The sequence below is a fragment of the Elephantulus edwardii genome, unplaced genomic scaffold, assembly GCF_000299155.1.
Source record: "Elephantulus edwardii isolate Elephantulus edwardi_28Jun2011 unplaced genomic scaffold, EleEdw1.0 scaffold00207, whole genome shotgun sequence".
NCBI lineage: Eukaryota > Metazoa > Chordata > Mammalia > Macroscelidea > Macroscelididae > Elephantulus > Elephantulus edwardii.
Genome location: NW_006399957.1, coordinates 3925916 through 3953156, shown reverse-complemented (window position 1 = coordinate 3953156; position 27241 = coordinate 3925916). Strand labels below are relative to the sequence as shown.

Sequence of the window (27241 nt, the reverse complement as noted above, 5' to 3'; positions counted from 1 at the left end):
ACCAGATGGGCTGTAGGGAGAGCGAACGGACCTGTGTCGCCCAGCAAAAACACGACAGCATTCTGTAAGGAAAGATGAGACAGCCAGGGAGCGATTTATTGCGTGTGCCCTCCACAGATGTCTCCAAGTGTTTACTCAAAGTCCCTCGCTCACCAGCCCTCACCCCCAACTCCGCACCCCCTCCCCGCACCGGGGTTTACAGTGAGAACATCATCAGCCTGTGAAGTGGGGCCCTCAGAGTGCTGAACGGTCAGCTCGGGCCCCTCATCCCACATGGTGGCCAGGTCGGGACCTGTGTCAGACACCTGCTCGCACCTCACCCTACCAGAGTTGAGGGAGTTGGCACCTCTGCAGAGTGACACGGGTGATACTGTCTTGGAAGCAGTGTGAGTGTCCCTGTCCCAGGCCGTTCACAGCAAGGGGCTGGCTGGGCTCCAGGAGTCAGCGGGCAGGGGTCCGACAAGCACAGAAAAGGGGACCTTGACTCCAGAATGCACTCCCAGCCACGTGCCTGACAGCGTGCTTCCTCCCCTTGTGGCTGGCTGTGCAGGGCCAATGGCCCATACCCGTCCTCACCTGCTGATCAGGTGCATGGCTCCTCAGAGACCACTAGAGGCCCCGCCCTCTTGGAGCTTGCATTCTGGACCTAGGAGTGACTTCCTGTGGACGAGAAGGAAGTGGGGCAGGCCCGGGGACCTTCACAGAAAGCAGGGCTCAGGCCAGAGGGCTGTCTGTGGAGTAGGCCAAATGGGAAAGGACAGTGGGTCATGTGTCCTCTGAGACCAGGTGACAGCATCACTGCAGGCTTGTCCCCTGTCCACACCTGCCATGTCTTATGGGACGGCTGCACCATGACAGTCAGCAGAATGGTCAACATTGGGGCGAGGTGACTGTGACAGCAGGGATTGGCTGGGGTCATGGTGAGTCACAGCCGGCTCAGGCCCGGAGACGACAGGTCGGTGGGCGGGGAGAGCTGGTTGGTCTTTGAGCACAGTTTACAAGTGACAAGCCTGCTTCCTGCTCTGGATCAGAGTCGGGTAGTGGCTCAGCCTGGACCCTCGGCCCAAGGGAACAGATGTTCTCGGCGGTCCCTGCAGCTTCCTGTCCAGGTTTGTCTGCCACCACGGCAGTCTGCGCATGCCCAGCCTCTCGGGCCAGAACCGAGCATGGCCCCGTTCTCGGAATGTATGGGGTCAGCTGTCTCTTGTCGGACTTCCCCGTGCGCAGTTCTCCTGGTTGGCCCACACATACTCACCTCGCACTTGCAGGCCTGGAATAGGGCCGCAGGGAGAGGTGCGTTCACTGGACTGATGCCTCCCGAGATGAATCTTCCAGAACAGTGTGCTCTTGGTACCCCTCAGAAGCCCGATTTCTTACGACTGTTTCCTACTGCCTGACTCTCGTCTTTCAGTGTACCCAGGAACGTGGCCTGTCCAGTGTGGCTGCAGAGGGCTGGCGCTGTCAGTGCCCGTGCTGTCAGACTCAACGATTTCTTCCTGTGCTGTTCCCCTAATGTGGAAGGGCAGAGCTCGCATCCTCTGTCCCTGCACAAGTGTGAGCTGGTGCTGAGTGAGGTGTGTGGGCACTCGGGCCAGAGGTGTGCGCTGACGCGCGCGTGTGTGTAAGGGTGCATGTATGCCTGTGCACGCACGTGTGTGTGCGTGTATGTGTGTACATGCCGAATTACGCGCTCTTGTGTGTGTGCATCCTCATGCTTTGCACACCCACAGGCTTATTTCGTCAGTGCCCCCTCCTGTGCCGGGCTGTCCAGCACAAGGTTTATTGCTGCTCATTGCAGAGCGCTGCTGTGCTCTGCGGGCTGTGGTCAGCATGCAGGACGTCGTGGACAAGTGCTTCACACTCAGGGGCACAGGGTCCTACCACCAGATCAACTCAGATGAAAGTGTGTGGTGACGTGGGACAGGTGGGAACAGATTCTGGTCATGAGAGCCTGCTGCTCTGCAGAGTCAAGGACAGCCAGGAGAGTCCCCCTGAGGATAGCATGGAAGGTGCACGCCAGTGTCCTGGTTTAGGAAGGACACAGCCTCAGAGGGTTCTCCACAGAGACCTGTCAGGGGACACTGGTGGTCGAATCTGTGTGAGCAATTGGATGAAAACCAGTGTGCATGGTCAGGACACGCTCAGGTCACAAGCACAAAGAAAAATAAGCTATGTCAGATTAGGGGTTCCCTCGAAAGTTGCCTACGAGGAAAGTGAATTTGAAAAGCTCTGTCGTTCTTGAAGGGCAGGGGCGACAGGAGAGCCTACGGCACCATACACTTACTGTACAGCATGATCTGAGGGATGGAGATGACACCCCCAAATCACATCATGGATTAAACGAAAGCTTTCACAGATCCTTCCTGAAATTGAATTGGGAACCATCTGTTTAAGTTGAGCTGCTTTTAAAAGTGAATTATGAGAAATGCGAACTGTTAGCCTGACGTCCTCTATAATTCCCCAATTTCCATAGTGTGACCGGTTAATGAAAAGGAACTGTTTAAGCATTTGTTCAGCCCAGCCAGCCTGCTGGCTGCACGCTGAGGTCAGGTGTGTATTGATGCTGTGAGTCCTTCACTTGGAAGTGACCACAGGCCATGCCCAGGGCACCTCTCCAGGGAAGCCCGCCTCTTTCTCACCCTGCTCCTTTTCCCTGGAACAGGGTTAGGAAGGCTTTGTAGTAGGGTTGTCCCTCCAGTGCTGGTTCCCAGGGTCCTGTCCCTGGGCCACTTTGCCTGGCATCTCTGGGCAGGAGAGCTCACCAGGACCTGCAGCACACAAGCTCTGGCACTTGTAAGTCCTAGATACTGAAGGACAGAGTAGCCTTCTAGACCCCAGTGTGCTGGCCCAGGGGCCACTGCCTCATGCGACCCTGGCCGCAGTCACCTCTGTCCCCGGGCAGGCCAGGTAGAGCCTTCTGTGACAGGGAGGGCAGCTTCCTCTGCTGTCCTGCAGGGTGACCATCATCATTCACAAACCAGCGTCGAGAACATGGAGAAAACAAAAGCCCCATTATATCCAAGTGGCACTTCAGTAAGCTGAGGGCCCTGCATTCTGAGAGACTTCCTTCATTCCTGTGACTAATTTTTGTATGAACTGATCTTGGGAGGCTTTGTAAATGTTTCTGTTCTTACCTGTTTCTTGTAAGAGAGGAAACGGACAGTTGTGTTTTAAAGGACACGACAGTCTTGAGCGTGTGAAGAAAATTGATCAGAACGTGAATGTGCCTTTGCTTTGCTGGTGCACGTTGGACAGATGGAGCTCTGATCCGCCGCAGCACCCCGACTCCCGGAGCCGCTGGTGCACCACAATGCCATTATTAACACAACAGTCGTTTTCAGCAGTTGGTAATTATTGGCATAATTAAACATTTATCAAGAAACGAGTATTTATCATTCATTAAACTTTCATTAAAAATCCATCTCAGCACAGGCTAGATTAGCCAGTGATTTTCAAGTGATAACTTCCTAACTTGTGGTAGCATGAGAACATTTTCCAGCAGAGTCAGCATGGCCACAATCTAATGTTCGAGGACCCGGGCAGTTTGAGGATTTCAGACTCCTGTTAAGGACTTTGTAGCACTTGGACCAAGACTGCACGCACGCGTCTGGCTATTCATCAGGGTTTCCAGCGCTTGGCACCACGAGCGCTCAGCCTGGAAAACCTGTTACCCTGGGCAGAGCGAGTCACTAAGCATCCTTCCAGCCACATCGCCTTACTCTCAACTCCCCCACAAATGTTAAGGTTTGGGACGAGGTCTCGTCCCATAAACGTGCTGTAAGGTGGACCGTCTCCTGCTGTATCTCCACTCTGAAGTGCAAACCCGCTGCCCCAGAGCCCATTCCGACCCCCCACAGCCCAGGAGGATTGACCAGGCCTGTTGGGTCTTTGTGGAAGCAGAGAGCTTCATCTCTGTCCTGTCCCAAGAGCTTCCCAAGGGGCGCCCTTCATCCAGAACCCTCAGCCCGTGTGTGCATCTTCCATGAGCCGACCACCATGCAGGGCTCCTGCTCACTCAGACAGCTCACAGACCTGTTTCTGGGATTGGCAGTGCAGAGTTAAGTACAGACCTGGAGTAGAATTCACTTTGTGGGTGTGCTGGCCTCTCTCTTCTCCTCTAGCCGTTGTGTCCTTATTCACACCAGACTTTTCAACTCTCCTGATTCTCCCACAAGCATCGGTGCCACCTTGCTCTTGTTTTGTTCAGAAGTTGGAACCTTGTCACCTCCTGGCCTGTCTGGGCACTGAGGCAGCTGCACAGCTGTCCAGCCTGGACACCGCCTGGCCCTCCCTCTGAACCCCGGTCCGGGCCAGCCTGCCTGTGCCCTCCAGTCCTGGACCTTGCCTGGGGTGGGATGTCACAGGCCATCACACACTAGCTGGGCAGGGCTGGGGCTTCACATCTTCTTCTCCATTCCTTTTTCTCTGAGGGAAATAACGTATGGTCTGAGTGTCCTGCTGTCATGAGCATGAATTGGATTTGTACCCTTCAGTGCGAACTGCAATAGACAGAGGGGTAACCTGATAGAAAACAAATTGACATCCCAACTCTTCTGGGGGTTCGGAAAGGTTCAGAATGATGGAGCCCGTGACCAAGAGATGGTAGATAGAAGAAGCCGAGGCAGGAAAGAACCCCAGGGTCGTTTGTTCGTGCCATCCTGGCTGCCTGCTGACTGACGCTAGGTGCCCAGCAGCTGTGCAGATGAATGGCCTTCCTCCTAACAGCTGACCTTTGGCAAAATGGAATACCTCTCAGTGCCGCAGGAGCCTGGTCAGAGTCTCCAGAAGTCCATCCGTAGAGTTTCTGGCAGTGGCTTCCCATGGGATCTGTCATCCCTAAGAGAAGTGGGGTGATAAGAAGCGGTGCCACCTCCCTCACTCCCACCCTTGGGTGCTGTGGGGCATCACAGTAAGCACCGTTCACATTCACGAGGGCTGAATTCGCTCTGGGTTTTCTTCATGTTTGCCTAGCGTCATAAGGTGGCAGGAACTCATGTGACGAGTCTGATCATGTGGTCCATCTGCACTTAAGTCATAAAACCAGAGAGGCCACGGACTCGTTTCTTCCCACAGTGGTCACTCACTGGACATCCCCTGGGTGTTTTCAGCAAGCGCACATTCACGCATGCGCATCGTTGTCTCCTAGTTGTTCGCTGTGTGAAATTGGTTTTTCCTTTAGGCTCATCTGAGGAATGTATTGGGCATTTTCCTTTTTTAAATTTAGGCTCATCTATGGGGTGTATTAGATTTTTTTAGGATTTAGTTTCATTAACAACAAATCCAACACTGGGTAAAGCCTCATGGTTTGTTAGCGAGGTGCCTGTGTCAGGCTTCTTCCCAGCCGCGTGGCGCATGGACGTGGCCCTGGCGCGCTCTGGAGACAGGGTTATACATCATCTCCGGGGAAAATGATGTTGACGTGCGGAGGTTAACGCACACGCTTTAGATTCTTTGCTTGATTTGCTGTTTTCTTCTTCATAACTCTAGGTAAACAGCGGGCGCCGCTCTGTAATGCGCAGGTTAAGTGTAGTTGCAGGCGATTATGCATCATTAAAGTAAGTACGATTCAGGCGCGGAAGAAGGATGGAAGCCTTTCACTTGTGGCCAGTTGGGCATTCATTTGTCATCACTCCCACAGCACGGCGAGATCAGGGTGGCAGCCGTGTGATGGATGCTTTTATACCACAGAACCGAGTGACACCTCGCCCCCTCGGGCGTCCTCTGTACGCCCCCGCCCATCCCAATGACAAACTTGGTTTAAAATTTTGTATTTTCTATTTAGAAAGTAAACGCAGCACTGTTCCTTAAAAGTGCTGCCTCTGTCAACGCTGTGTTCCCCCCATTGTGACGCACTCAGGCCTGTCGTTGAACACATGTGTCCTTCAGCAGCGGTCAGCAGTGGTCAGCATGCAGAGGGAGGCGGCCTTTTCGTTCCACAGCCATCTCGTTGTCCCAGGACACCTGCCTGCCCTCCAAAGGAGAGCAGAGCCAGCATGAGGTGGGAGTGTGGAGTGAAGGGCAAGTGACAGGTGGAATAAACAGATCCCCGTAGATTGCCCCTTGGACAGTGGCTCCCATATCTGATCAACACCCAACGAGTCACAATCCAAACCAGGCATGCCGAGCACAGGCAGCGGCCCTTGCTGCATGCTGGGCAGCCGGCAGGCATGTTTGAAGTGAGGAGGCGCCGTGCACGGACCTGCAGATTGACTGACCCGTCAGCCATCCCTGCACACCCACCAGGGTTTCATTACCAGTGGGCATCACATCGCCCTGTTCTGGATACGTTTACAAATGGCAGCTCTTGACTTGAAGGACTCACCTGGTGGAGGTAGCCTGTGCTAGGGGACGCACTGTGCTGGAATACGATCTGTAGGTATTAGTGTCAAGAGGAAAAAGGTCTTATTTGCCCTTCTCCCAAGTTACTGCCACCCGGGTACCACCAAGGCCAGGATGGGCTCATAAGGAACAAAGAGGCTGGCGGCGGGGGGGCAGGAGTGGGTGAGGCTCTGGGAAACCACAGCCTTCCAAAGGATGCCGCTGACGTGCGTGGCTCTGCTGTTACCCGAGAGAACGAGTGGATGTGGGCCCTCGGCTGTGGTACACATGGAGGCCCCCGTGTGACAGTGACGGCTCTCGCCGTGTAAGCAGCGTCCAGGCTTGCAGGAAGCTCAGGGCTCAAACAGGAGTGTGTCGGCTCTGCGCAGGAATTGTGGCCGGAAGGAGGGGAATCTGCTCGTCCTGCAGTTTCACTGCCATCTTGATCTTCCCGTGAGCAAACGGGGCAGCCAGAAAGGGACCCTGTGCTGGGGGAGCGGGCGGCTCACCTTCACGTCCTCCTGCGCAGGCGGGCTGTGAAAGGATGCCCGCTGGCGAGAGTCACCTCCCCCCGCACAAGAGGAGGCTGATTTATCATCTGCCCCTTCAATTCCTGCTTGTTCCATCTAAACTTTAAAAGGGGGTTACAATTGTGATTAAATCTTAACAAATGTTGTTTTAACTAGACTGCGATATACGTTATCGACAACAAGCGACTTTTCTTCTCAAAATAACATTGGTGCTTAGGCATGCAATTTACAAAAATGACAAGAAAGGGTGGTACTTTTCCTGAGGTAAATGTGAGTTGACTGATTAGCTGGTATTTTAACTTAGATTCTAGCAAATTACAGACATAAGAAACCCTGCAATTTATATGTACAGTACTTTGGAAGTGAAAGCTTTAATCCCGTGATTCATGAAAGTGGAGTGGTAATAATTTAAATACCATATTTTATTTATCCCTCCGAGATGTCAGCTGATAGCACAAGTGCTCCCACTCTTTGGGCTGCTGCCGTTGCCCACCTAATCGCCTCTGAGGAAGTGAGAGGGAAGTTGTTCTGAGAACTGCGTGGTTCCTATCTGCACCGTGGAGCCAAGGCATCAATCAGTCCATCTGGGTAAAATCACAAGCTGACTCCGATATTGCTAAATATTTATACTGTCAAATACACACAGACATCCAGATGAAAAGAGGCCCTCATTAGGAATTCTCCAGCTTGTCAGTTTAAAGATGTAGATTAGAGCCCAACCTCCCACCATGGTACTGAGTGCTCACGAAAAGTCTATATTTAGCCATTCTGAGCAATAAATATCATCATATTGCCTCATTTAGGTAAATAGAGAATAAATATTGTCGAGATGATCTAGATAAAATGTAAATAGACCCCTGATCCGAGTCTCTGTCGGAGGGGAAATTCCGGGACAGTGATGAGCTGGTGATACTTGGGGGTTTTAACCCTTTTTCTTAATCACATACCCCTCCCCCTTCGGGGGAACAAAGATTGTGTTACTGACAGATTGGGGGGGGGGGCGGGTGGAGAAAGCTAAGGGGAAAAAAATCCTTTTAACCACAAAGGTGATTTCAAGTTGTGTGAATGTGAATGCTAATTAGGGCCTGTCCTGCTACATCATGCAGATAGTTCTAGAAGCTGCCGCCACCACTAATAATAAAGACATGCATTGCCATGCTGAAGTTCATGGCCAAGTTTAACAGACATGGTGATGCCCTTCAGTCTCGAGAGCACTGCCCTCGAAGGTCAGGCCACCACAGGTGGTACCAGGACGTTCCTGCGCTGAGCTCATGCCCACCACCAGTCGCCTCAGAAACACTTCCAGGTCTGGGTCTATGCCGGGCCTCTGCAGGCCATGCCCACCTCACTGGAGCGCAGCAAACGGGCACACTCCTGGCTGGCTCCCACGCGCCTCCCGGGTAATTGATGATCCTGGAAGCGATCCTCAATGGGAATTTTAACTGATGTCAAAGTTTTAGTTAATTACACTAGATGATTTTTTGAGATTAATAATTAACATCTCTCTTTATAACTAAATATCCATAATTAATCAGCAAATCATAATGTGAAGACTAATTAACTTCAAACTCAAATCTTAACAGAAAATCCATATTACTCTCTAACATCATTAATTACTGGAGTAATCAAAGTTAGCCCTCATGGGACAAAACATAAAGTCTTTTGAGTTGATCAGCGTAGCTGGTAGGAAAATGTCCACAAAACTTGGCGCAATGCTGCAGATTATGAGGTGACTCAGACAGATCCCCATTTTCCATTGTAAGTTCTCCTTCCCGTAAAAACTGCTCTTGACTCCTCGCCTGCTTCCCCCATCACAGAATCCTAGTGAGCTAGTTTAAAACCCATCAAAGTGCAGGCTGGCGTCATTCACAGAAAGGGAGGTGTTTTCAGAAATTTAAAAGAAAATAAATTTATCTGTTCCATCCAGAAAAGCTGAAGTGTTAGCGAGAACAAAGGGTGAGTAAACAGGTGCTGTGTGAAAAGCAAGGGGCCAGGGCGACCAGGAGCAGCACCCGCGCCATAGCTGGCGGGCCACCGCGGGAGCCGCGAGGGCACCCTGGTTAAAAACCAGCCGGCTCTTCACCTTTCCATTTGGGAAGTCGGGTGTTAAAAGTGTATTTAGAACCCATGTTTCAGTGATTGTATCGCCTATTCTCCTGAGTGCACACTGCTCTTTTGTGTGACAGCTGTAAAAATCCGAAGCCATTTTTACTGTCAAGAAAACGGAATAAATAGGGGCTGTTAACGTAGGCAGATATCGGGGGTTATGTGGTGGCAATCAAGAACCCACAGCCCTTCAACTAACGGGTTATGATCAGAAGCAGCTCCTAATAGCCAGCTAGACGGATCTGAATATGAAGATTTCTATAATTTTGTTGTCAGCTTGTGATGTACTCTCGTGCTAATTATTTGGAACAATTATGTTTTCCTAATAACAAAAGCAGCAGCAGTGGATTAAGCAGGCTTACCTTCAGATCTCTAGATAGCGGTTTAAATGCACGTGCCATTAAGAACTCACATCCCTGCTCCCTTTCTGGGCCCTAATTATTGAAGACGCTTGTCTTCTACAATCCCCTCTCCCACTTGTTTTAAACCTGCTCCGTGTGTCAGTTTGTGCTGATGACTTTGGTAACTGGTATTTTCTCAGTCCGAGGGCTCTGCCTGTACCTCCCCTAGACTACTTACTTCATTTAGTTATTCAAAAACCATAATTAGTGCAGTAATTAACGGGCGGCTCCTTCAAAGGAAGACTGCTGCAATCATGGGACGTCGCTCATCATTCTTGCTGATGTGTGGATGATAAAGAGACCTGGGCTGATGTGACGATGGGATGCGCGTTCCTGCACGTCTGCTTTGCTGCAGGGAAATTCCGACAGGACCTTGGTCCACAGAGTCCTTCCATTTGAAAAAAGTAATTATCCACACTGTTTCTATAATTCAACTAGGTGTGAGCCTGCATTTGCAGCTGTCATATCATTTGTTTAATTTTTTTTTTTTTAGATCTTATTAATACTTGAAAGTTTGGCTCTTTGCACATCCTTTCCTAACTCATTTCCAAACTGGGATGCCGAGTTGGCTTACTGCCTTTTCTTCTTTCTTCAGTCTCTCACAGAATGCATCTTTTTCGACAATTGATCTCAGGCATCTGGTGATAATTTCAATTGATATAAGTTACAGTTTGAAAACGACGGTCATAGAGGAACACCTCCTTTCCCTGCATCTCCCTAGAGAGCTCTCGCGTGTTGGATTTCCATTTCCCCATAGCTGAAACCGTTGTTTGCCATTTACCGTGGTAAATGAGCTCCCCACCAGTGGCTGTGGCGGGGTGGGGCCTCCCTCACCTGGCCTGGCCACTGCTCCAGCCTTGTTTCCATTGTGGTGGTCGGCCTTTAGCGCCCAGTAATCAGCTGCCCTTCCTTTCCCCCTGCCCTGGGCACTGGTATCTCCCCAAATACCAGGATGGGTCATCTCCTCAAGGGCTCATGTGTGCAGGGGAGAGGTGACCCCACACCTTGCTAACACAAGGTGTCTTTAAGCCCTGAGGACACTGCCACTTAGGTGGGGAGGGACAGGCATCCTTCAGCCTCTGAGGTTCACCTGAGTGGGTGGAGGAGAGGACTGGGTATTGGAAGAAGGACTGCAGAACAACCATCGTGATGTTGCTCTGGGATGGTTTCCATGTGTTTATGCTCCCGGTTGGCTTGGCCTGGACCCTTCAAAAGGGATAGTCTTTTAGATCTCTGTATATCTACAGAGAGAAACACAGAGGGCACACAGATCATGGTGTCTCCGTGGGGAAAGTCTTGGCTGCTAATCAAAAGGTCTTTGGTTCAAATACATGAACTGCTCTGCAGGAGAAAGATAAGGTCACCTTGACAGCAGTAGCAAATGAGAATGCACACATGCACGTGTGTGTGTGTGTGTGTGTGTGTGTGTGTGTGTGTGTGTAGTTGTTGTTGATTGCCATCAAGTTGAGCACGACTTACAGTAACCCTATGAACAGAAGACCTGAAGCCTTTCAGTAACTATCGTTGTTTCTCAACGTTCATAGAGTTTCCAGAGGTATGTTGTTTAGGAAGTAGATGACATTCCTGCTTCCGAAGTGGATGCCACTCCCGCTTCATATATTTATTTGTAAGCAGGAGTGGCATCCACTTCCTAAACAACATACCTCTGGAAACTATGAATTTTGATAAATGTCGATAGCTACTTCACGCCTTCTTTTCATAGGGTTGCTGTGAGTCATGCCTAACTCAACAGCAATGAACAACATCACACAACACATATATATTTATATATATACACACACACAGTTCTGGTGTTCTTGTGGCAAGGAGTTGCACTGCCCACCCAAAGGCACAAGGTTTGAATCCACCAGCTGCTCCGCTAGAGAAAGATGGACCATCTTCTCGTAATTTACAGCTTCTGAAAACCCTCTGTACCATCAGCTATGAGTTGCTTCTGACTCAAGGTACATCAGAACAACAGTGATGCGTGTTTCTATGTGTCTGTTCATGTGATGTATGTGTATTCCTTCATCTCTCCCTGTGCTCTGCATTACCGTCCATCTTTGCATGTTCTCTTCGGCGCAGCGATCGATAGTGGCTGCACTTGAGTAGTGAAACCAGCAAGTCCTGTGGACGCCTGCCTGTAGCGGCTCAGTGCGTCTAATCATCTGTAAGTAGACCCTCTTTGTCAGTCAGACTACAGCTCTCTCTGAAAACACACTGCTGTTTAAATTCACTGATCTTGATGCTGCTGCAGTTGGTTTATGGTACATTGTCAGTGCTCTTTCTACTACACAGTCTTTCTGACACAGTTCTCATTGGTGAGAAGCAGTTTTGAGTAAGTACCTTGGCCTAGCGTGTGTGCACCACTGTATATGCAGCAGTGACCCAGGCTCCTTGGAGAGCATCATGTCAGACACAGGAGACGCTCTAGAGGTTAGCTGTTCTGGAGAAGCGAGGAACAGAGGGTTCCTCAGACTACCTTCTGTGGTTCGCCCAGACACTGCAGCTTAGAGCTTAAATCGGCTTCTTCACATGTAGCTGGTTAGTGGCTTAGATTTCATTCTAGAGCTGCTGGAGCCATGCCATCTCCTTGCTGTCACGTGATTAAGGACGGTTGACGAGGTTGAGCTGTGTGCTGGTATACCACGGCCTCAGAACGGGCAGCTCCGTCTTTGAAGGGACAGACCAGTGTTTCTTGTCAGAGAGGACGGCAACTCCTCTCCATGCTGCCTTTGGGTGTATCTCCACGAGAGACCAGGCAGTAGCAAACAGTGTCATGTTGGATAAAGCAGAGAACCACCAGAGTCGAAGAAAACCTTCCCTGAGGTGGACTGACGTGGGGCCCTCCACAGTGGGCTCACACACACCACGGTGCTGAAGGGGCCCCAGGACTCAGCATGTTGCCTTCTGTCATACGTGAGGCCATCACATGTGGGGCTGACCCAGTGACGGGCAAGCAAGGGCAGAACGACACTGCTAAAGCCTGTTCCCAAGATTCTCAGAATTATTGCTGAAGCAAGAACGTGCTACTGCCCATGTAGAAAACGATGGTACCCTTTCTTATTTCAGGTGTACAAGAACTCTCTCAGACCACACCTAGAGACACACACACACACACATATATATCCATCTGTTCCGAATCCACTGAAGCATGTCATGGTGTGAACTTACTCTCACAGTGTCATCAGGCCTGGTGAGATACCGTGTCTCTCCCAGTTGTCCCGCGTGGAAGCACCCACAAAGACACCAAGAAATCCAAGCAGGAAGCACACAGTGTGCTCCACTGCAGTGCAAGAGGTTATCTTGCTGTTGTTAGAAGCTGTTGAATCAGTTCAGGTGTAGCACACAGAACAGATGAATCACTGCTCGGCCCTGCTCCCTCCTCACAGTGTTGGAGCCGGTTGTTGAAGCCACAGTTTGAATCTGTTGAGTTCAGGGTCTTCCTTCACTTTGCCCAGCATGATGGCCTTTCCCCAGGCCTAACCCGTTGTGATAACATGACCACAGTATGTGAGATTTAGTGTCACCATCCTTCTCAGGAACCTTCTGGCCGTAAGAGGCATTTTTTTTCTTTGGACAGTCCACAGTCTCTTCTGAACTCTTTTCCAATACCACAACCCAAAGTCATCAGTTTGTCAGTCTTCTTTATTTTTTTCCAACTTCTACATGAAAATACCCTGGCTTGCATAGAGGCAGCACAGTTAGCCTAGTGGACAGAAAGCAATGCTACAAAGCCAAAGGTGGGTGATCTTAGTCTGAAGCCCTCAGGCCTCGTTTTGTTTTTGGTCAAACATTCTTCTAGGTGGTGTAGCACTGGTCTGTCCATTTGCTGTACAGAAGTAACTTGTGGTTGCTGTGATGCTGAACGCTGTGACACTGATGTGTTACATGTGATAATGGTTACCCATGGTGGACAGTGTTTGGTGGAGCTCCCCTATTAAAATAAGCTTGGAAACAAGAGTGGTATCCACTTCCAAAAGAGCTTTCCTCCAGAAATTCTATAAACTTGGAGAAACAATGAAAGATATACAAGTGTTCAGGTCTTTCATTCATAGGGTCGCTATGAGTCGTCTACGATTCGACGGCACTTAACAACAACAACATGAAAATACCATAGGTTGCATAGGCTTAACTGAGTCCTCAAAGTGACATCTACTTTGACGCTTTCAGGAGGACCTTTGCATCAGGTTTGCTCAGTAAGACCTGTGATTGGGTTTCTTGGATTCTGCTTCCAGGACATTGATTGTAGATCCAGGTAAACATCATTCATTTCCCCTTTGTCATAATGCCTCTTGTTGTGCTGGTTGAATAAAGGATACATGGAAAAATTAAAAGCCAGTTTAACCACCACAGTGCTAGCCCTCTCACACGCAGGTCCTCAGTGTCTGTGGCCTGTGTGCATTGAGCAGGTGGCCCTTCCTCACCTGAAGCCTCCCGTGCCCTCGTGTTCGTCAACAGGCACCATTAAGAAGCTCTCGTCCTCCCCGGGGCACACCACCATGCTGGTCTAAGGGCAGCCCACCTGTAGGTTTCAGTAGCTTTTAAAAAATATTTCATTTATACATACTTGGCTTCTCTGGGTATTTCATTACCTTTGAATAAATCTTACAGATTTATTTGTTTCATTGCTTAAAAAAATAAGTATGCGTGGCGTTTTATAACTGATAGGCTTCAGAAGATGGCATGAACCATAGAGTTTGCATTGTCTCTCGAAAGTAAATGGCATTGACAGGTCAGGTTTGTTCAGCTGCTAAAAATAAGCCATGGAGTTGATCTCGAGATGAAGGAGAAAAAGTTGTGGAATCGTCGAATCCTCAGAGCTCCTAGAGAGAAAATGGCCCGTCTGCCCATTGGTGACAAGAGCCTGTGCTGTGACGTTCTCAAGATAGGGCCTCACCCGGACTCTGCTCGGGGACCTCTGGTGACAGCAAACCCAGTGTTCATGTGGGTGCACTCTTTTTATGTCACTTCTCATTTGTGTGCTGTAAACTACCTTCTTTTTCATTGTACAGTTGGATGAATTTTCACAAATGAATACAGTCATGCAGCTGTCAGCAAAACCAGGTTACCGAATGTCTCCATCATCCTTGTGCCCTTTGTAGTCATCCCCTGCCTGGCCCCCCAGCCCTTGGCTGTCCCCGGTTACATCTTTTCTACAATTCTAAATCATAGCATAGCTTTGGGGACTGGCTTATTCACTTAACATCAGACTTTGAGATCCATCCCAAATACTGCGTATGATACTTTTCTGTTCCCATTGGTTCCGAGGCTCATAGACATTTGGATCCTTTCCAGAAGTGGCCGTTGTTACTAAAGCTCCTGTGAGCATTGTGTTCAGATCTTTGTGTGGACAGATGCTTGCATTCCCCTAACTGTAATACGGTTGTAGGAACAAATGCTTGGGAAGAGCCGAGCCTGTTTCCCTAAGCTGCTGTACGGCTTGGCCTTCCCCCCAGCACTGTCCGAACTCCAGATGCTCCGTGCTTGCCAACACGTGGTATTACCAGTCTTTTCCATTTTAGCCACTCTAGTGTCATGTGAGGAGCCTTGATGGTGCAAGCAGTTAAGTGCTGCTGATCCGAATGTGGACAGTTGAGGCACACCCAGTGGACCTTTAGGAGGAAGTCATGGCCGCAAAGATTACGGCCAGGGAAGTGGGGCATCAGGAGGGACAGTGGCTTAGCAGCACTCAGTGCAGCGGAGGGAATGTGCGTGTGGCTTCCTGTCTCCTGACAGCTCACGGTGCTAAGCATCTTTTTACATCTGTATTCATTCCTTTTTCAGAACATTCTACCTTAGAGTTAACCCCTTGTTGTTCTTAGGTTCCTCCAAGTTGAGTACGACTCATAGCGACCCTATGAAAAGCAGACCTGAACTCTGTCCTATCTTGTGCCGTCTTCACACTTCCTGACACACTGGAGCCCATTGCACCAGTCATTGTGTCATTGTGTCAGTCCACCTGGTTGAGGGTCTGCCTCTCCTTCCTCAGCCCTCCGCACTTCCAGGCATCATGTCCCTCTCCAAGGCGTAGCCCCTTCTAGCAACATGCCTGAAGTATGTGAGGCAAAGCCTCATCATCCTTGCCTCCAAAGAGCACTCTGGCCTCACCCTCTCCAAGACATATTTGTTTGTTCTTATGGCAGTCCATGAGATATTCAGTACTCTTCTCCAACACCACAGCTCAAAGGCATCTGCAGCCCTATTTGTTCTTGCCAGAGTACTTGTCATCCTGCCCCTTTTGTCTTCAGAAACTGAAAGCTGAATGTCGAGGTTCTGAAATCATTGTGTGAGGCTTGGTACTGAAAGAACCAGAGGCATTCAGGTCTGGACTGCGGCTGAGATGAGAATGGGGGCGGCTGGAGTGGCCCGGCAGGTCAGAGAGCTGCTGGCCTGCACCAACGCCTGTTTCCTTGATCTTCATGATGGCCATTTGCATCCTGATGCACGGTGCCCGAGGTGGTGGACCAGCCACTTTCAATATGGTTTCTCAGAATGCTGCTGCATTTTCCTCCGCATTTTCAGAAGCTATTCATCAGGCTGGGCCAAATACAGTAGTAGATGCAGCACAGCTGGGATGCCAGAACCATCTCAGTAACTTCTACACCTAAATAATAGAGTCACCCTTGTCATCGACACAGCTGAGGTCTCTTAGCCTTGTAAGACCCTCAAGGAGATGGAATGACACCATGCCTCCAGCAGGTCCTGGGCTCCGGCAGTGTGTTAGGACGGCGCAGGCTTGGACAGGGCTGTTCCCTAGCGTTGCTGTGAGTCGGACCTGACTCGGTGGGACCTGAGCGGCAGACATGGGTGATGTCATTGCACTTTGAAGAGATCACACTGCACGATCCATCAGTAGATGCTCTGTTTTTATGAGCTTGGAGGTGGTCTTCATTAGTCTCTTAGCCTGTCCCCAAGGCCATCACCGTTCCCATAGAATCATGAGCATTCACAACTGGGACCATGCTTGTAGAGTCTCAGCTGCACAGAAGGATCGTTGGACACCATGTGGTCTGTGCCTCTCGCCCATCTTAGCCAGAACTAAATAATCTCTCCCAGAGTTTAATATAGGAGAGGCATCCACTTCCTAGACAACGTGCCTCTGGAAACTCTGAACTGTGATCAATGACAATAGTTATAGAAAGGCTCCAGGCCTTTAGCTCATAAGGTCTCTGTGAATTGTGCTCGAATCGACAGCAATCAACACACACGCAACACATTTTAATGCTTTATATTTCAAGGGATTCAGAAAAATTAAAATAGTTCCAGTGCTTACAAATGAAACTTGTTAATAACCCAACAGTTAGGAAGTTGGGTTCTCGTGCAACCAGACATGGCAGTCAGCTTGGTGGGATTCTGAGCCCCAATTCAGATGTGTTGCCCAAACTTTACTTGCTGGAAATGGTCTGCATCTGCTTAGACACAGTCTTAACTGGCTCGCCCAGCTTCTCAGTGGATGTCCAACTCCTTGATCTTTTTTTAAGTATTGAAGTACAAGGCTCTCTGTCTCTATTTTTGGTGGAAGTCAGAGCTAAGAAGTGTCACCAAATTTGGTATTTTCTTTCCACATCCCTGCCTTTTTTCCTTCACGATTATCAATTCAGTCCAAGTTTGGGCTGAGTAATATATTACCTTCATGGCAGTTGACATATAGCTTAGGAATTATATTTGCAAAAAGGAACAAAACTGTGTTTTTAAGGCAGTGATTAGAAGGAAGTGCAACCCAGCACTCCTTAGAGCCAAGAATGGTCAAACTTTGTCTCGCTTCCTTTGAGCATATTTTCAGAAGAAACTAGTCCTTGGAGAGAGATGTTATGCTAGAAATGGGAGAGAGTCAGCAAAAGATAAGAATCATGTCAGTCACCAACATGGACTGACACAGGGGAACCAGAGCGTGCTTGAGCAGGCCACAGATCATGCGGATGGCCCAGGACAGGCCAGGGTTCAGATCTGTTGTTCACAGGGTCACCGAGAGTCATAGTTGATTCAAAGGCACCTAACACCATCATCTAAAACCAAAGCTACTTTTGAGTTTATCTTTAAGAACATTTAGGATCCTGGCTCTAATCTACTTCTAAGTTTTTGGGTTGGTTTTATTTTGTTGTGTTTTTTTTTATAGGACAGTAAAACCTAAAAGAATAGTGAAAGTACCTTGTAAGAAACAGCAGCCTTGATTGAAGGCAACAAAATTACCTTTAGGTTTTCTTTCTGTGGGATGTGTCCAGTTCACTGTGAGAGGGAATCCAGCCCTGGCAGAGGGTCGATCAGTGTGAGGAGTGGGTGGGTGTGGCAGGGCTGACGGACAGTGGCCCAGTGGTGGTGGTGTTCTTAGGTTCCTCGAGGCAGCTGTGACTCTGGTGCCCTTGTGAGCCTTGGTGTGTTCTGCGCCGTCCTCACCAGCTCTCTTCTGCTCACACCCATTGTTGGACCACCATGTCAGTCCATCGTGTTGACAGTCTTCCTTTCCTTCTGTGGCCCTCAGCCTTTCCCAGCACGATACCTGTCTCCAAGGATTGGCACCTCCTGCCAACAGGCCCAAAACATGTGAGAAGTCCCATCATTCTTGTCTCTAAATAGCACCCAGGTTGCACTTGAACAAAAAATTACTCATTTGTCTTTTAGCAGTCAGTGGGATATCCAGTAGTCTTCCAGACACCACAGTTCAGAAGCATCAGTCCTCGTCCTCCTGTTCACGGTCCGACTTCCAGATGCACAGGAGCCAGTTCAAGCTCCTGGCTGGGATCAGGTGCACGTCCACATCCCTGACGTACAGGATAGAACTGTCTGCTGCACTTTACGGATACGATATTGTTTGGGGAAATGACCGTTTGTGGCAGCCCTGCGAAAGGAAGCCTCGGCACCGTGTTTTCCACAACAGGGGTCACTTCTGGCTGCTGCAGCACATGTCGGTCATTCTCCCAGGGTCCCATTCTCTTCCTGGTGCTGTTGCCCACGTCAGAGACTGTGGTAGCGTGTGATGGGACTTACACATTTACTAGGAAACCAGGTCTGTGGTCCTTGCCCTACTGTGGTCCTCCCGGTGATATGATCCTCCCCGTGCTGTGGTCCTCCCCCTGCCGTGATCCTCCCCCTGCGGTGGTCCTCACTATGCCATGGTTCCCACTGGACTGTAGTTCCACAGGAATCTTGTTAGTTTCAGAAGCCTGCTTCCTGCTGACCGACTCTCCAGAGATCAGATAGCAGGGCCGGGGTGACAGACGTGATCCTGTGAGCACGCACACGCGCTGAGATGCACCGTGCTCCCTCTGTTCTGCCCGTTAGCGATTCTGCGTGCTTGTTCTTTCACTACCATGTGAGGAATTAAAGCAGCACTGTCATCCTGATGGGTTTGCTGCCCCAGGAATAGGAGAGTGGGTTTGTTCAGAAAGCACTTGGGGATGAGGAGTGGTGAGGGGGGTGCAGGTAAACTTGGTGTTTCTGTGAAGTCCATCGGTTGGAGGGGCTGCCTGGCGTGGTCAGCACGTGGCTTCTGTTGATTTTTCACCGTGAGGTTATGCACTGTACGATCACAGACATGCAGAAAAAGGCAGAGACTTCTCAGCACTGGCTAAGCAGCTCAGAGGTAGCGTCCTGTGTGAGACTGAGTCCTGTCTCAAGGGTGCGTGGTGGTCGATGAGCGGAAGCCAGAGACTGGCACCCACTGCTGCCTTGAACGCCTCCAGTCAGACGCCCAGCCTGCCACTCTGGCAGGTGCCACTCTGGCAGAGCTCCACTTAGCACATCCCGTCAGAACTGTTGATTTTCGGGGCTCTGAAAAGGTGTCAGTCTTCAGGTTGTCTGTCTGAGAGATTCATGAATATGTAGGAGAACTTCAGCTCCTTGCTTCAGTAGATCTAGAATCGGAATTAGGACAGGGGAAGCCTTACCTGAGTCCTAGCTGCACTGTCCCCAAGAGGGTGCTTGCCCAGCCTTCTCTACCAGGGGCTCACTGTCAAGGTCTTGAGTTCCACTTCCTGGATGCCTGCCACCAGGACAGAGTCCACTTCCCGTTGTCCACAGTTGGACAGCCTGGAGCCATACAGAAGGAACCTGTTCACTTTCCTCATGACGAAATCCTTGAAGCCATTGTTTCTGTGTTTTCAGATGCCCAGTTACTTGTATATCCCTCTGTGTTCATAGCTGTCCTTCATCTTTTCTTCTCAACGTGGCATCCGTTCTGACCAGCTGCTGTCCCGGGACCCCATTTCCCTTCCTGAACCCTCTGTGTGGGCCTTGCTTGCCACCTGGCCCCATGTCTCCTTTTCTCCCCGTCCTGAGCTCCTCATTCTGTCCTGCTGTAGGACTTGCTGTCGATAGCAGAGTTCCAGCCTGTTTGTGTGTGTGCCTCAAGGGCCATGGTTAAGCAGGACTGCCTCACCTATGCCCATGCTGGCTGTAGTACAGACAAGGGTCTGGTTACACGTCCTGGACTACAATATACTGCACTTGGTAATGCGTGGCCTTTACAATATGGCACGTCAGGCAGTTCTCAGGATTTACTCTTCAACACTCTTAGCCCATTTTAAAGATAAAGAAACCAAGATTTAGGGAATTGAGGTAACTGGGGAACTGTGAAAGCCTTTGCCCAATAAGGACTCTACCAGAGTTCAGCACGTCCTGGGTCAGAGACAGACAGTTTTGGGACTCACAGAACTCGCCAGAGGGTGGCGTTTGTCCCAAACCTGAACACAGCAGGTAGCAGGGGAGACCTGGCAGGAGGGGCTCTGGGAGTCGTGTCACCCTGGACAGGGCACGCGTCCACCCCCCTATGGAGTGGATGGTAGAACAAGCACACACCACCACTGCCCACAGACAAGAGCAGCATGACGGGCAGGGGAAGTGGCCCCCGCAGTCCAGAAGCGAAGAGGTGTTTTAAAGAGTTAACCTGCTGCCTCGTCACCCTGAGAGCATTGATATAAAGAAAAGTTCCTTATAGACTAAGCTCTGGTAAGCGCCCGGGCCTGCCCTCCAGGGCTTTTGGTCCAGCAGAGGGGAGTGGCGAGTTTATGAATGATGATCGTGTCCCGTAGCCTGAGATGTGTACAGAGAACTGTGGGATTCCCTGCTTCATTTCTCTGTAAATCCAGGGGTGACTTTTAGAGCAGAGATGCCCATTTCAGAAATGCACAAGCATCCTGATTCTTAGTTCACTTTGGCTGTATTGGGCCGTGAACTGGAGGTTGGTGGTTTGAATCCAGCAGCCACTTCATGGGAAGAAGCTGGGTGTCCTCTCTCATAAAGATGTACAGACTCAGAAGCGCAGTGGAGGGCTCTGTGCTGTGGCGCAGACTCGGGGATGTGGGTCTGGGGTTGCTTATGGCTTTACAGAGAGCGATAGTGGTAACTCTTCAGAAGCAGATACCACACCTTTCTCTTGAGGAGCAGCTGGGGCATCGAACTGCTGACATTTGGTTACAGCTGAGAATTGAACCATGATACAAATCTGTTTTGGGGTCTCTACCCCTGATGGGCACCATGGTCTGTGGTCCTGCTCTGGGCCTACCCAGGAGGGCATCGTGTCCTCGGACCCCAGAGCACAGATTGCAGGCCTTGTTGGGTACTTCGCACGCACAGGTGAGAGAGACACCGCACGGCTTGGCAATCAGTCTGGACACGGAAGGTGTGTCTGCACACCTGTGTGGGTGGCGCCCTGCCTCCTGAGCCTGCATGCAGTGACATGGGGCAGCCCGGGGACAGGCACCTCATCAGCCCAGGAGCTGCTGACCTTCACACCTTCCTGCCCTCGCCGTGCCCAGCGAGGCGAGGGGTCATCGTGGCACAGGGCCCCAGCAGCGCTGGGGCTGGTTTCGTTCCTCAGCTTGTTTTCTCTCCTTCCACTCAGTCAAGGCCAAGGCTTGACCTCACAATTTGCTTTTCATTTGACTTTGTAAAAATCCATTTTAAGCTCTGTTAGCCCAAGAGTGCACAGTTCCCTGAGGACCAGCAAAGTGAACACAGGCATTTATGTTAGAGAAATGTTTGAAACAGACTGGCTCACGACGTGGGGTCACAGGCTTCACCTTAACATACCGCCCTCTCCCCAGAACCCGGAACTAGTGGGAGCATCTGCAGACTGAACCTGGGTCCACGGGCTTCCCCTGTGACCACCCCTCCTCCCTAGAGCCCAGAACTAGGAGACCTGGAGGCTTTTTGCACACAGGACAGCATCTCTTCCTCTGGGAGCCTTGGCTGCCCTGTGCTCCCTGGGTGCCCTCAAGGGACCAGACCTCAGGGTCAGCCTCAAGGCCATGGTTGCCCCAGGGTTGCCGTGTCCTCTGACTGCCTTTGGGTGTCCTTTCTCAGCCTAATGTTGGTTTGTGGCTTTGAGCCTCATCCGTGACAAGGCTAGGCTTGCGGGGGCCCAGCCCTCGACATGGCGGACCCATGCCCAGGCTCCCTGCCATCCAAGAGGATGCTGCATGGTTGAGGGTGCGGGCAGCTGCTGCTGCTGGGCTCCAAGCAAATGCGCTTGGCCCAGAATTCAGACATGTACACAGAGCTCTTCCCAGCCCAGCTGTTTGCTCCAAAAGCCTTAAACGTGCCTACACCATCACCTTCCTCTCATCTCTGGAAAGGGAGGGCGTTCCACGCCAGCACAGAGGACGTGACAGGGGGATGGCTGGGGAGGCGGGGGGCTGAGTGGAGCCAGTGTTTGGGGGCAGAGGTGGGTCCACTATCTTGGTGACAGCCTTGTCCCAGTGCTGCCTCCCTGGGCTGTCACAGCACTGCCACGCTGTTCAGGGACTAGACTTAGGATGAGGTGTGTGAGTCACAGCTCAGTACAGACCCAGCCCATGGGCTTGATACAGGCCAGGTGGGAAACCCTACCTTATGCCCCACGTCCCCTTCTGAGGCCTCTGACCCCCAGGATGCACACACTGGGCAGTAGAGAGCCCTGCCAACAGCTCTTGTCACCAACATGGGCTCAGGGACCAAAAAGAACGGGGAGTCTGTGACCTGTGGAGACATGCCAGCGTGGAAAGGGCCATCGCTGCTCTTCTGTGGGGCCTGAGACAGACCCCATGCTCAGTGAGGAGAGAGGTGTGCGTACCTGTGCACATACCTGGGTGGTCCTCCCCGCGGCCCAACATGGGATGTGAGACTTGGAGAGCTGTCTCCTGAGCCAGGCAGCAGGGATTTGGGTGAGAAGTACACTCTCCATTCTAACCAGGGAAGCTCAGGAACTTCCCTGCGCTGCTGAGTCCCCGGGGCCACGTCCCCACCACACACCACCCGGTCGCCGGGGCCATGTCACCATCACAGAGCTCAGTAAGGGCAGGGACAGAGTTAATGCCCCAGCCCTGCCCCCTTTACCCAAAGCCACCTGCGCACGGGGATGGCCTGCAGGACAAGCTCCTCTTCCCGTTAGATTTGTGTCATTACTGCTAGACCTGCAAGGGCGGCAGCCACGCTGCGTACCTGAGGGTCGATGTAAAGTGACTTTAAAGACACAGCTTTGTCGTTTACTCTTGTCCCTCTTCAGTGACATTATGGCCTGTGGAGACAGACTCCTCTTGGAAAGCTAGAAATCTAGAGGAATCTGCATTTCCAATCTGAGGTGAAATGTGTTCTGAGGTTTCCTGAATTTTCAGAATCTCTTAGAGGGATCTTATAGGATTTTCTTCTGTTGCTGCCAAGGCTAAGTAGTTCTAAAGAAAATTCTGAATAAAGGAGACTTTGATCTCCACGTCTGTGGCCTCCTCACCATCCGCCCACCCTGAAGCGATCTACGTGGCTTCTGGAATTGCACGGTGGGCTGATGAAAGAGGCTTGCAGTCAAGCAGTAGGCTTCAGTTCATTTTTTCACACAAGTCGCTTTCCTCTTCACATCTTAGAAAACAGTAGTCTTGTTGCATCGAGGCGAAGCAGAGATGGGACCCAGAGCGGACCTGTCGTGAGCATTCTGTGGGAGATCCAGGCGGCACCCTTCAGCTGAGGCGTCAGCACGAGTCCACCCCGAAACGCTCTTCCCGTGCCGTGGGGCCTAAAGGCACACCCGAGACCCGGACTTCCTGCCGTGGACTCAGGCTGCTCTCCAGGCTGTAAATCAGACAGGATGGTGCCCCTGCCCCTGCAGCGGGGCTGATGGGTGCGGAATGCTACAGAGCTCTGCCCGCCCCGAGTCCCGCTCACATGCCCTGTCGGGGCGTGGCTGAGGTTTTGACTCCGATGCCCCATGTGTGCACGCAGGGCAGGCTCCTCGGTCACTGTCCGTGTTCCCTGTGCCTGTCGTGTACACGTCATGCCCGCGGGCGTGTGCCTGCCACAAACACTACAGTGTCGTCAGCCATACCGTGTCATCATCACCACACCAGAGCAGTGGCCATGCGTGAGTCCTGCCACGTTGCTGAGCCGGAGGCCTTGAGTTCTCCCCTCAGGAACCGGGGGAGTCCAGGCAGGTGGAATGCCGGGTTTAAGTCAGAGGACCCCATGTCACGTTGCTATGCGTGGAAGGTGGTCATGGTGCTCACCCAGAATTGGGGTGAAGTCTGTCCCAGGCTCCCCGCAGCAGTGCTCGGTGCTTATCTGTGAAATGAGCACATTATGGAGCAGTTCTTGGGACGGATTTGACTGGCTAAACTCTTGGTGACTGCTGTCATAGAGCCATTGCTTCCGCGCTTTGAATTTCTAAAAGGTTCTATTCTATTGAATTTTAATTTGTAATTTTTCTTGCTTTCACTTGAGAAATTTATATGCTTTTGTGACGTTAAAATTTGGCTCTAATTTTTAGCATAATCTGTTCATATTGTTTTCTTTTAATAGACATTCATTATGATTTTTTAACATTCTTGTTAAAGATTACATCTTAAAGTTGAGGAAGAACTACGTGTGCCTAGTAGTCCCCACAATGTCATGTGCGTCCCCAGCCGTCAGATCACGGGTATTTTCCAGATGACGTGGTGTCCGGGGGGCTTCGTTTTGGCGGTCACCTCGCCGGTGCCCTCCCCAAATGCCAGCTTTCACCCAGCCGCGTGCAAACATTTACAGCCATTTCAGGAACCATGTTGTAGGGATCGGAAGCAAAGGCTGGCCGAGGCGATGCTGTCGGTGTCCTTCCCCACCTCCCTCCGCGGCCACCACTCCCCACGCCGCTGTAACGCGTCCTTATCTGCTCCACGATGCATGAAATCAACTCCCAGCTTCGGAACTGTCCGCACCTCTGACCCCGGTTAGTGAAGACTCAGAGTGACCTTTCTGTTGTCATCGGCTTTCAGTCTCCTGAAAATTCTATGCATTTTTATTACAAGTTTGGTGAGGTTTTTTTAAACCAAGCTGCATCCTCCACAAATGACTTGACGCAGATGAGATGGCGTTGTGCAGGTAGCGTTAGGTAAGTTCTGCAGCAGCACCACGGCTCACGAGTACAAAGGCAGGGCCTCCAATGTCATACACCAGTGACTGCTGAGCCCGCGATTGGATAAATACATCATTTTATGGAACATTGATTGTTCTATAAACCCAGTGGAGTATTATGCTCTATGATCAAACCATTTAGATTGTGTGTAGAGCACAGAAAATGCCATATTCAGGATGGTACTAAAAGTGCCATTTGTGTATTTTATGGACGTCATTACAGGGGAAACTTCTCTCTGTAGGCCCTGTTTACGGCAAAATTTTTTAGTTTGTAATGACATTTTTCATTCACAATGTATGCCTTCAAGAGAGGGGGCCCTTGTTTTATTTGTTTCATTCGCGTTTACTGCACAAATTCTGTACATTTTAATTAAATGTAAGCTTAACAAAACCATAAGGTATTTATTCTGGGGAGGGGGGAATGATGACAGTAACGAAAGAATAACACAGGCACAAAAAGGAAGTCATCAGGTTCCCAGCAGCCCAGAAACTCCAGGAGCAAGACCAGCAGAAAGGTTTGGGGCGCAGAGTGACCACTCAGCCCCCAGCCCTGCACAGGGGAGCAGGTGGCATTGGCAGAGGGGTGTTCGTCGTCAGCCACCATGGCTTGAAAATCCTGTTCTAGACAATCAAGCTGCTTAGAGATTCCGAAGCAAACCCAGAGGCCTCACAGACCCCCGCATCCCTGCTGAGATGTGCAGTGCGGCCACGGCTGGTGTGGAGAAGGGGGTGCTGTGCTTTTGTGCCTGGAGATAACGAGGGGCTCCGGTCACCAGGCCCTGGGCCCCACGCTCGCGCCCTCCATCCCTCGCAGAGCCACCCACGGGGCTGCCGGCCGGACACTTGGTGTGGGCTGTGGGCACGCTGCCCCTGGCATTCTCAGGCGACCCTCTTCTCTAGACGGCTTGTCCGTTTGGCCTTTCATGTCAGCAAGCCAGGGTTCATATTTACTACAAAGATCTCAAAAATTGAAGTTGATGTGCCCAGTAAATTCTTGGGCAGAGTCCAGTTAAAATGTAAAGTTCCAGCAGAGAGTCACATTAGTTTAAATGACACTTGAACTTCTGCATAGCGCGACATTAATTCATTATGGCTGGAATGGAGAAACTGTCGGTGGGTGAATCTTCTTCAGTCTGATTGAGGCTGTTACGTTTTATAGGTGCTATTTTTCAAAGGAGTACTGACAGCACTCCAAGTTATTAAACTGCTGAATCAAAAGAGGACCTGCAGCCGCATTTATGAACTGCGGGAAGAACGGGCGGAGGGGAAGATGCTGGTGGCGTTAAGCTCCATCAGCCCTCAGCAATGGTGCTATTTACCCACGTAGTTTACTTTAATGGTCTGGAAGTGGCTTAACCCACCTCTGGATTCATATAAATTCAGTACGTAGTTGAGAAGAGCGTAATTACTGGGGCTGCTTCCCGCCAGCGGCAAAGGAGGAACGTGGTCCTAGAGGACCCGCCAACCGTGTGGCTCCCCTGCTTTTGGACGTAGTGGCTGTGTTCTCGTGGGGGCGGTAACTCAGAGGTGGCCTGCTTGGCATCAGCAGAGAGTTTTTGTTACTTTCTCCCCTCAGTCCCCCAAAAAAGCTGGATTAGAGTGGAAATGACCTTCACAGTAGAGAGGGGACAGCAGACTGGGTCAAGTTCAGAGTGTGGGGGAGACAAGCAGGGTGTTGTCTCCTGGGTGGAAGAGGGTGTGGGGGACAAACCCCAGGCAGGTGGTGAAGTAGAAAACTATCCAGAGGCCCTGGGGTGGGACGACAGCAGGGACCAGCAGGCCTGGTCATCGGGTGAGTGGCCTCTGGGGACAGGACTCTGGAGGTTCTGTGGGCAGTAGCATCGAGCTGGCACTTTACTGATAAGAGCCCATCCTGATGGCTCTGGGCTCGAGGTGCCAACCCGAATGCAGGGTGCATGGGGCCTGCCTCGCTCCATAAAGTGGGAGTGTGGGGCGTGAAGAAGGGCCAGACATTCCCAAGCAGGCCCTCTACAACCCTAGACTCTCCACACCTAGCCTTTAGGGACACTTTCTGCCCTCTGTGGGGTCTCATTCCCTACTGTGAAGCCCCAGCCCAGACCCATGTCCCACAAGCAGTCAGGGAGGCAGGAACCGCTGGTCTGGCTGGGGGCCTTCTGAGGGGTACCCAGTGGCTGTGTGCTACCAGAGCAGAAGATGTGCAGCGGGGCACAGAGGTGCTGCCGTGAACCCGCTGGTCTCGCACCAATCAGGATTCTGGACTCGACTCTTGGCGGTGTAACTGACCTCAGAGAAAATAGGTCTTCTGGTCCTTGAGCACAAGGCCCATAACTCCGCACTGCACCCCAAACAGGGCTGACTTCTCACTGCACCCCAGTACAGCTGACTCCCCTCACTGACCCCAGCACAGGGCTGACTCCCCTCACTGCACCCCAGTGCAGGGCTGACTCCCCTCACTGTACCCAACACAGGGCTGACTTCTCACTGCACCCAGTACAGCTGTCTCCCCTCACTGCACCCCAACGCAGGGCTGACTCCCCTCACTGCACCCAG

At 51.1% G+C, this 27241-nt stretch overlaps 1 protein-coding gene across 1 annotated transcript in view; it reads left to right on the top strand.

Moving 5' to 3' along the window:
- ZNF407 (zinc finger protein 407) overlaps nt 1-27241 on the top strand; it is a 368528-nt gene that overhangs the window by 339163 nt on the left and 2124 nt on the right. The window lies entirely within an intron of this gene.